Genomic DNA, 11,415 nt, shown 5'->3' on the forward strand with positions numbered 1-11,415 from the left:
TAATTTAAACTCACTACCTTCATACATAAAACTCTCCACAGCACTGTGCCACCCTACATTGCCTCCCTCATCTCAATCCACCACCCAGCCCGTGCCCTCTGCTCTTACGAAATCAGACTGAGCGCCACTCTAATTCAAACCTCTCATTCCTGCCTCCAAGACTTCTCCAGAACAGCACCAGTCCTCTGAAATGCGCTACGCAAAACTATAAGCGCAATCCCTGATTCACAAAACTTCAGGTGAGCTCTAAAAACGCACCTCTTTAGGGAGGCATACCATATCCCCTAAACCAAACCCTTCTGTACTCCGCCTGATAACGTGCTCCCTGTGCTAGCGACTGCAGCCCCTGCTATCCGTAATCAACCGCCCCCTGAAGTCACACCGATTCAGCCACCACACGGCTTAATGTCTGACCATTGTTTGTGTATAGCATCCCACACTCTCCACCTCACCATACCATGCACATATCCAGCCCCTTTTTACCTTCTGTATCACCCCATTACTTGTAGTATGTAAGCTAATTGGAGCAGGGCCCTCACCCCTACTCTTTCCATCAACTGATTACTATGTAACCGTGGTTTTTGTACCTTTGTCTTTCTGTATCCCCCCAGGGTTGTTGATCTGGATCTTGGAGTCAGGTAGGAACTATCAAGCGTTGATCCAGGGATTATTCTGACTGCCATTATGGAGTCGGGAAAGAGGCTGAATTAAATTGACATTGTCTCTCTTCAGCCTAACATACTATGTTACTATGTTACAAGATGTGATACAGGTGGGCATGGAGGGTCTAATACCCTGTTGTGTTGGTTCTAGTTTGGATACAAGATGTGATCTAAGCAGGCATAGAGGCTCTAGTATCCTGTTGGACCGCCTCTAGCTTGGATGTAAGATGTGATATGGGCAGGCATGGAGGCTCTAGTACCCTGTTGTACCACCTCTAGCTTGGATACAAGATGTGATACGGGCGAACATGGAGGCTCTAGTACCCTGTTGGGCTGCCTCTAGCTTGGATACAAGATGTTATATGGGCATGCATGGAGGCTCTAGTACCCTGTTGGGTCGCCTTCATCTTGGATGCAAGATGTGATACAGCCAGGAATGGAGGCTCTCCAACCCCGTTGTACCGCCTCTAGCTTGGATACAAGATGTGATATGGGCATGCATGGAGGCTCTAGTACCCTGTTAGGCCGCCTCTAGCTTGGATACGAGATATGATATGGGTGGGCATGGAGGCTCTAGTATCTTGCTGTACCACCTGTAGCTTCAATACAAGACTTGATACGGGTAGGCATGGGAACATACAGGTTCCGTATGGTATCCTGTTGCATATGGCTCCACGTTTGCTTTAACTGACCCTCTCGATCGTACAAACTTGTAGGCTGTCAAATTTGGCTTCCCAGGGACACCATCATAATTGACTGCTCCACACTGCGGACAGCCTTAGGCCCCCTGCACACGGGCCGAAATTCTGCGGCGGGATTTCCTGTAGAATTTCCGCCCTTGGATGCTTGCATAGGATTGCATTGCAAAACGCAATCCTATGCAGACTGCTGCGATTTGTCCACGTCCAAAATACACGCGGAAAACAAATTGCGGCATGCGGCTGTCTGAATTTACTCTACTGGGGCTGGGAAGCCTGTAGATCTCATCAGTAAATCTAGTTGGTTGCCTGTCTAAGGGCTCATGTCCACGGGTGGGTCTGAATTGCGGAATCCACGGTTCAAGCCGCCCATAGGGAGACATGGGCATCCACAGCTTAATTAAAGCATGCAGATTTATTTGCAGACCATCTGTTCCAGAAAACAAATCGCAGCATGCTGTATTTTGCTGCGGATCCCGTGGTGATGGCTTCCATTGAAGTCAATCCTCGTCACACCCACAGCTGTCATTTCAGACAGGCTGTGGATCCCACGGGAAAGCAGGAGATTAAAAAAAAAAATCTCCACTGTGCATGTGCGGTGGCATGGTGGTTGGCTGGCCTGCCCACATGCCGACGCGCCCGCCCACAACCAGGAGAAGACAGAAGACCCGCACAGACACGCAGAGGATCCAGAAGGGTAAGTAACGACCTCTTGACGCGGGCAGGGTGGGATTCCACGGTGAGCTCCCGCCCACAGAATCCAACCCGCCCATGGACATGAGGCCTAACGGTGCCCATACATGTCAAACTAAAGATGATGAGAATATCAACCAAAATGATCATTCAGTTGGTCATCATTTGGAAAGAAATTTGCCATGCTTTAACTTTGCGTCCAATAGTCAGACGAACGATCTTTCATTCGCCAACGAACGATCTTTCATTCGCCAACGAACGATCTCTCTGAAAGAATATTCCTAGCAAAATGTTTCAAAATGTCATTGAACATGTATAGCCAGTTTAAATGACTCATGGCCAATAAGAAATAAAATGTGTATGACTGCTTCTGCTCACCAGACAATGGTTCATTCAGCTGTTGTTCAGCTAATGTGTATGGCCACCTTAAAGGGGTTGTCAGAGACATAATTTTTACTGTAAAACCAGTTCCCCATGTACTAACATAACAAACTAGCATATACTCACCTCTCCCCGCTCCTGTTGTGTCCTGCAACACTGCTCACTCTTGTTTGCGTGTAGTAGCAATCCTGCTCGGTTTAGAGGACGTTGCATATGCTACAGTCAATAATAGACAAGATAAGTCTTATGTTACTACTGCACACTGAGACAATTTCTGAAATTGAAAAGTCTCCCTAGATAATCCCTTTAACATTATCCTGACAACTAAGTCCACATCTCTTGGCAACCCCCTTTAAAGGGCCAAATTATGGTCAGCATGACTTTCTGCCCAAGTAGCTTCAGTGTCCTTTACATTTCCAGGAAGGAATGTACCCTTGCCTTTCACACCTTTTTGAGACCTACTCTTTCTACTATCCCTTAGCCAATCGCCGCACTGTAAAGGGTGAAAACTGCAGCAGGTCCATGGCAAATCCTAATCAAAATTTGGAACATAGGCAGATTATGCAGCAGCTTCACTGCAGGTAAATCCATAGTGGATAAATGAGTCATAGGTGTATCCAAACTTTGATCCGTCTGGAAGCAACCCTACTGTCATCACCTCCCTGTCTAGACCTAGAAAGAGCTACTATGACCTCAACATGATTCATCAACATATTTAGAGTTTCTATCAAGTGTTCATGTTTTATCATCTAAAAATGGCAAATAAATACAATATTGTAGAGTTTTGTTGGAGCAATTTTTTAACTGATACATCACAAAAATGTCCTACCTTTTTATAGGCAATTTCCATAGAATGCCTTTAATTTTCAAATGGGCACTTTACAGTAAGGGTCAGATGTTCTAAAAACTAATACATGTAGTGTGACTAAAAGCTGAGCATTATGTTTTTTTTCTTTTGTGGAAGAATGTATTGGTTGTACCGGGAACAAGGCCGTCTCCTAAACGGATGCATGTGGTTCAGTGTACTTCTCTACTAGTCGATCACATTTAGTAAAGATACATTGCAGCTTAACCGTGCAACTCCACAACTCCCTCTGCTGACAGATCTTTTTTCATTGGCAGTAAACAGATATACACTATGTTGCCAAAAGTATTGGGACACACATAGAAGGAGGTGAAATAAAATTTTATTCACAGTTTCCAACGCGGTGTTGGGCCACCTTTGGCCTCAATGACTGCGGTAACCCTCCTAGGCACGCTTTCTATCAAATTCCCATAGATGTCTGGAGGGATTTGCTTCCATTCTTGAGGAGAACTCCAGATAGTGATGTGGGGCCCAAAAAAGTATTTTGTCTACTGTATATGTAGGCATATGTGGAGTATTATGGCAACATAAAAGTAGATAAACATACTGACAATATTTCAATTTTCATTAGATAATCCAACATATTCAGGACTGGTAGGATGCCAATTTATCAGGTATTTTTGAAAAACTGAACATATTTTACATATATATGTATATCTATCTATTTATATGTATATATATGCTAATGATCCGTGAGTGTGTGTGTTAGTGCTTCACATTCTCTGCCCCCCGATCACATGACGGTGACGTCATCGCAGGTCCTAAAGCATATATAAAAGACAGAGCCTGACAGCAGCCATGTGCTCACAGAACCTGTGATGATGTCACATAGTCTCTGAGCTCTGCCCCTGATCACATGACAATGATGTCATCGCAGGTGCTAAACCAGCAGAGCCTGATCACATGAAGGTGACATAATCACTGGTTCATCATCCCTGTGCACTGAATGAGGGATTATGAGTGGACTAGATCCCCCAAAACCCCCTGCAGCCTTAGTTGCTATGGATACAGCAGTAGTCAGCCTGGCAGTTTGTAGCTGGTTGTGAGACAACTGGACACCTGTATGGAGACTCCAATAAATGACACCTCACAAATGTACACATACATAGCTGAAGGTGCATATCAACCAACATCATTGAAGCATAGTCCTTCACCACTATCTTCACATCTCCTGACCGTGATATCATGTCATCTCAAGTGCTCATGCCGCCAATACCAGTCCAGCCTTCATCTAATTGTCAATCGTTGTGCAGTATTGAAACTAACCGTAGTACACGGAAGAAGTTAACCAACAGCACACTATTACACCCAACAAGGGTGGGATCCTGAGTAAATGCAAAAGCCACAGAAAGAGGGACCTGAACCTGTGTACCCTCTAAACAACCGTATACTTAAACAAAAGATCCGTGGCAGCATAAAAAGGTGCAGAGATAGATGATAAGCGACTTTATTCCTTCATCATAAATGCTAAGTTTCGGCCAGAGATGGGCCTTTATCAAGCTTAAATGTTATACAAAACACTCACATATTTATATCCAAACCTAAAAACAACCTCACCAATCACCTTCAGACTGTGACGTATTCAATTAATCTCATCCTATTATACACAGCTGCAGTCTAATATTATCACATTATAAACATACCCCTGAATACAGGAGCACCCAAAATCAGGTGTGATTCCATCCACATGAGCTCCGTCCTCTACCTTGTGGCATCCTACGTCATAGGTCTGTGCTCCAAACCGGCAGAGTACCACACCCCTGACAAGTATATACAACCTCGCGATATCCTGGCCAAGTGTAATCTGGTATCAGAGGCAAGTGTCAGTGTAACACAGTGCCCGAAGTAAGGGGTGTATGCACATAGTTTCAAGTGGTATCGCGTTGCTTACTTGGAGATAGGTGTCAGTGTATATTAGTGCCCGATGTAAACAGCGCATAATCTTGAATGGTATTGCAGTAGTGAAGTCGCATGTTGCTTAGTGATGTGATACATTACACTATTATACATCAAGTATGCACGCACAGGCACAGCAGCACTTCCACTCTGCGCAACTCAGTGATAGCGAACCACACATACGCCAATCACAGAGTCTGGCATACCTCACTAATGATGATAATGTCATACTAAACGGCTCAATGTGCCAATGTTCATTCTCACCAACCACAACCGGGCACAAATTATAATATGAACTTTTTATTATACTTGCCCATCTCAATCCTATATTCTTCATCTGTGCATTAAAGGGGTCACAACTATTAGCAGATTTCTATATCCAATATGACTACTATTGTAGATACCCCAAAAAAATGGTGCGACTATAATGTAGGCTTTTAGTATAGATCACTATCATTAATCACTATCGTACTATATGAAAATCAAGACATTTCGTATTAGCTAAATAGAGCACTACCAAATAGGCAGAAAACTCAATCACATAAATCAATATATCCTATTTTTATTTCTAAATTTAAATTCAATGATTTGCTTTAAAATATAGTGTGGTGTTACAAGGTAAATACTCCATTACCATGTGATAGAGTTGAAGAGGCAGGGGAAGATGGAATCACATCCGATTGTACAAAAAATTATCTAAGGAGAAAAAGGAAAGTGTTAAAACCATAAAATATATGACTAAAATCTTGTACAGTACGAGAACATGTCAGCAGTTAAAGATACAGCTTATAATGATATTCTAAATTTAAACCTTTAGGTGTCATGGTATCTAATTAAAAGATCCACCTTAATTCCTTACGTTTTATTAATTTCAATCGATCTCCTTCCCTCGCGAGTATTGGGCATTGTCAATTATTCTAAATTTGAGCTGGCTAATTGAGTGATTTATATTCCAATAAGTGTTTAGGTATTGGTAAATCTGATGGTTCTCTTGGTACTTTTATGTTTCACAATACGTGTTCGGGCGTCCAACATATGCGAGCCCACATGTACATGTAATTAAATATATGATATACGAAGAGGTACAAGTATACCTTCCTGTGATGAAATAGTTTTTTTCCTAGTAATGGATACCTGAAGGTATCACCATTCTGTATATTTCTGTAGCAAAAACACCCTAAACACAGGAAGTTACCACTCCTAGCTGGCATCAATGTGCGTTGTGTAGACTCAGTTCTCAAGTTTACCAAAGGCCATACCAACTTGTCTCTGAGATTGGGGCTACTTTTGTATCCTATAATAGGGAAATCAGAGAATTCTGGAACCTTAGCACAGCATCTCATCAGCAGTGGCCAGTGTTTTTTAATGATACTCGTCACTTTATGACTCATATGTCTGTATGTTGATATAAACGGAATCCATCTATTTTTCTGTGTATGTATTCTATCAACCAATAGGTCCTATTGCGTTAGTCCCCTCACCTTACCTACAGTATCCCTCAACAAGTATGTTGGGTAACCTCTAGCTGCAAATTTCTGGCACATCTCATCTAGTCTTCTAGCAACTGTATCGTCATATCCATCTAACTTGGAGCAATTGGCTCCAAGGAATCGATTTGATCATCCACTTTGGCTAGTGGCTGTCGGACATAAGGAGGCTATTCCTATCAGTTGGTTTTGAATACAGGTCCGTCTTCAAGTCAACATCAGTGGCAATCACTTTAACATCAAGATATTGTATTTCACTCCTTGAAAATGACAAGGTAAATTTCAATTCTGCATGAATGGAGTTCAGGAAGGTTTGGAACTCAACCAATTCCAACTCTGTTCCCAGCCATATAATGACGATGTCATCGATATAGCGGTACCAACACATCACCTTTTCCAAAATGTTGAGGAATAGACATGGTCTTCTTCAAATATGCTCTTGACATCTATCAATGCACCTTTTTATGCTGCCAAAGATCTTGTGTTGAAACTAACCATCGTTGTTGTGCAAACATGTCACCACAGAACGTTCAACGCCACCGTGAAGCTAATGCAGCTTACATGACACAACGAAAAGCCACAATTTCACCTCAGTCACCAGCTGAAGTTTGTAAATCTCGTGCAGCAGATATGTGAAAGCTACAAGTGAACATCTCTCCTCAGCGGGCTGCTGAGGTTTGTAAATCTTGTGCAGCAGATATATGAAGGCAACGAGCTAACATATATATCTCTTCAGTGAGCTACTGAAGTTCGTAAATCACTGTTTGCAATATTTTGGAAAATTGTAAATAATGCCAATAGTTTACTATTTGCAGAGAAATATTTGTACCAACTCCAAATCTTTACAGTGTATATTAGTAAGTAAAGCATCGCGCCACCAGAAACACGGATTGTATCCCTTCGGAATGTTCACAGGTTTAAATGTTACAGTATCGGTATTGCTATTTTGGACATTTACTGACGTTTTCTTATTCATAGGTGTTTGCACTGTTCAGCAAAATTGCAAATAATGGAAGTAACTTACTATTTGCATGGAAATATTTTGACCAACTCCAATCCCTTTCACTATATATCACATTAGTAACTGGCACATTGCGCCACCAGAAACATTGATACTGTAAATAATAGCAATAACTAGTATATATAATATAATATACATTCAATATATATATTTGTTCAGTTTTTCAAAATACCTGCTAAATACAATTTATAATGTTCACAAAAATATGAAACTATATTTGACTATTCTACTAGTAAATTTTAACTATATCAAAAGGGCAGCTCAGTGCGGACCATCCTAATGGTCCGGGTGTTATCATGCGGCAGCTGCCGGGGCCGCGGGTGGCTGGTCGGCGCTGTGCGCGTGCTCGTGGTGCACAGGCGTCTGTGAGTGCAGCTCTATGCACGAGTCCCTGTCTTGAGATTCTGCTGGGAGGTGTCACCTCCTCCTCTCCGCCCCTGGGCGGAGGCTCCTGTTTATAAGGCTGGCAGTGAGGTCCATTCACTGCCAGTTATTCGTTTCTGTTCTGAGCATTTGCGTCCTGCCTCTGACAATCTCCACTGTTTCAGCTTGTTTGCGTTATCTGCCAGGTTATCCATCTGCCTCGGTCTGTTTATATTTCCTGGTGGTTTATTCATCTGCCCTTCCTGTCGGTATCCTACCCTGTTCCATCTTGGTACGCCAGCGTCCCTCCTCGGTCCCTAGCGAGTGTAGGGACCGCCGCCCAGTTGCCCGCCTGGGGTTAGCCAGGAGTGGAGGCAAGTAGGCAGGGACAGGGGTTGCGGGTAGTTCTAGGGCAACCCAGGCTGGCGTATCATCGGGTAGGATACCGTAACATAATAACTGGCCCTTAAAATTTCCCTACGGGTTTTGTTTGGTCTCCAATGGAGACTATGAGCGTCCTTGCTAATCATGTGCAGGAGCTAGTGGGCGTGATCCAAGACCTGTCCGGTCGTATGGTGGCCCAGGAGCAGCGGAGGTTGGCGCAGGTTCCTGCCGCCCCAGCTATTCCTGAACCCAAATTTCCTCTCCCTGAGGTGTTTTCTGGGGAGAGAAGCAAGTTTTTTGTTTTTCAGCAGGCATGTAAACTGTATTTCCGGTTGCGGCCCGGATCCTCCGGATCTGAGTCCCAGAAGGTGGGATTGATTCTGTCCTTGCTGCAGGGTCCCCCCCAGACATGGGCCTACTCCTTACCTGAGAGTTCTGCTTGCCTGCAGTCTGTTGATTTATTTTTTCAGGAACTAGTAGGTATTTTTGATGAGCCGGACCGGGCGGGGTTAGCTGTATTTCACCTCACGGCTTTGCGTCAGGGGCAGCAGTGTGCTGAGGACTACTGCTCTACGTTTAGACAGTATGCCGGTAAAACCTCCGGGAATGATGGCGCCCTCAAAGATGTGTTTTTGTTGGGCCTTTCCGATGCTGTCAAGGATCTAATTATTTCCCATCCCTCTCCCATAACACTTAATGAGGCGATGGTATTGGCAGTAAAGGCTGACAGGAGACTGAGATCTAGAGAAAAGGAATGTCAGTTCTGTAAAACTAGGGAGTCCTGTAGATCCGTTCCCATTTCCCCCATGCCAGCTCCAGGGGCCAAGCCTACGGAAGTGGACCAGCTAAGTCCCGGGGAACGGCAACGGTTCCGGATGACTCACCATCTTTGCCTCTACTGTGGGGAAGACGGACATCGCGTAGCAACCTGTCCACAGAAGCAACGGCAACATCAGTCTGAAGTGGCGGAAGAACTACCGATCCTAGGCGATTCTCTGAAGGGTCGCCTAGGGTCACAGGTACTCCCTAGGTTGTTGGTGCCTTGTCAGATTGGCTTCCGGAATTTTAGTCGGTCCGGTCAAGCCTATATTGATTCAGGTGCTGCAGTCAATCTGATTAATTTAAGTTTTGTCAGACCTCTAATAACTGAATTTTCCATGCTGAAGCCCCCCATGCGCTTCATTGGTATTGATTCAACCCCTCTCTCCGCAGGTGTTGTTAAATGGTGGACTCCCATTCTGCAGTTTACTGTGGGTGTTCTCCATTCTGAGAATCTGTCTTTCCTAGTTATGGAAAAGATGTCTGTTGATGTGGTGCTTGGTATGCCCTGGTTGGCACTGCACAATCCCCAATTTGATTGGTCCACCCGGGAATTGACTCATTGGGGGTCATCCTGTTATAATCACCTAACTACTATAGCCATGTGCTCCGCAGATACTGTGCTTATTCCGGAATATTTGTCGGATTTTCAGGACGTATTCTCCAAAAAACTGTCTGAGGCTTTGCCTCCCCATAGGGAGTGGGACTGTGGTATTGATCGGATTCCCGACAGTCCCATCCCTAAGGGAGCCATTTTCAATTTGTCAGGGTGTGAGCACGAAGCCCTTAAGTCCTATATCTCGGAGTCTCTGGTCAAACGACATATCCGGCCGTCCAAGTCCCCTGCCGGGGCAGGCCTCTTCTTTGTTGAGAAGAAGGATGGGACATTGAGGCCTTGTGTGGATTATCGGGCCTTGAATAAAATCACAGTGAAGAACCAGTGCTCCTTGCCCCTAATTCCTGACTTGTTGAATCAGGTGATAGGGGCACACTAGTTCTCCAAACTGGACTTAAGGGGGGCTTACAACTTAATTCGCATTCGAGAGAGAGATGAATGGAAGACAGCGTTCAACACCCCGTTAGGGCATTTTGAATGCCTGGTCATGCCCTTCGGACTCTGTAACGCCCCCGCTGTGTTTCAGGGTTTTATGAACGCAGTTTTTCACGACTTTCTGGGGGTATTTCTGGTCATATATCTCGATGACATTCTGGTGTATTCTCCTGCCTGGGATTCACATGTGCAGCACCTGAGGTTGGTTCTGACCCGTTTGCGCGAGTATCAACTTTTTGTCAAGTTGGAGAAATGTACATTTGGTTCTAAACAAGTATCTTTCCTTGGTTATGTGATTTCACCCACGGAGATTCAGATGGAGTCTGACAAAGTAGCAGCAATCTCCCAATGGGTCAGACCAGATAACCTTAAGGCTCTCCAGCGGTTCTTGGGTTTTGCAAATTTTTACCGCAAATTCATTAAGAATTACTCGGTTATTGCTCAACCCTTGACCGATCTGACTAAGAAGGGGGCCAACTTAGTAAAATAGTCGCCTGCAGCCCTAGAGGCCTTTAGTCATCTAAAAAGGGCATTTACAACTGCCCAGGGTGTTAATACAGCCAGACGCGCGACTACCCTTTTTCATTGAGGTAGATGCATCTGAGGTGGGGACAGGGGCAGTATTGTCGCAGGAAGTCAGTGGGAGATCTGGGTTTAGCCCATGTGCTTTCTTTTCGTGGAAGTTTAGTTCAGCAGAACGCAACTACAACGTGGGTAACCGTGAGTTACTGGCAACCAAATGGGCTTTAGGAGAGTGGTGACATCATCTTGAGGGTGCTAGACACCCTATTACCGTATATACTGATCACAAGAATTTGGTATATCTCGCCAATGCTAAAAAACTCACAGCTCATCAAGCCAGGTGGGCGTTGTTCTTCGCCAGGTTTAATTTCGTCGTGACATATATCCCAGGAGAGAAGAACGTGAAAGCGGACGCCCTGTCACGGAGTTTCGGGGTGCAGGAAAGTGAGACTATGACCCCCGAGAATATCTTGGCACCTGGCGTGGTGGTGGCAGCTGTAGAATCTAACTTCGTCCCTCAACTACAGAATGCTCAGCAGGACGGGGGGCAGATGGTTTGTGCCAGAGACCTTA

The sequence above is a fragment of the Eleutherodactylus coqui genome, chromosome 6, assembly GCF_035609145.1.
Source record: "Eleutherodactylus coqui strain aEleCoq1 chromosome 6, aEleCoq1.hap1, whole genome shotgun sequence".
NCBI classification, from domain to species: domain Eukaryota; kingdom Metazoa; phylum Chordata; class Amphibia; order Anura; family Eleutherodactylidae; genus Eleutherodactylus; species Eleutherodactylus coqui.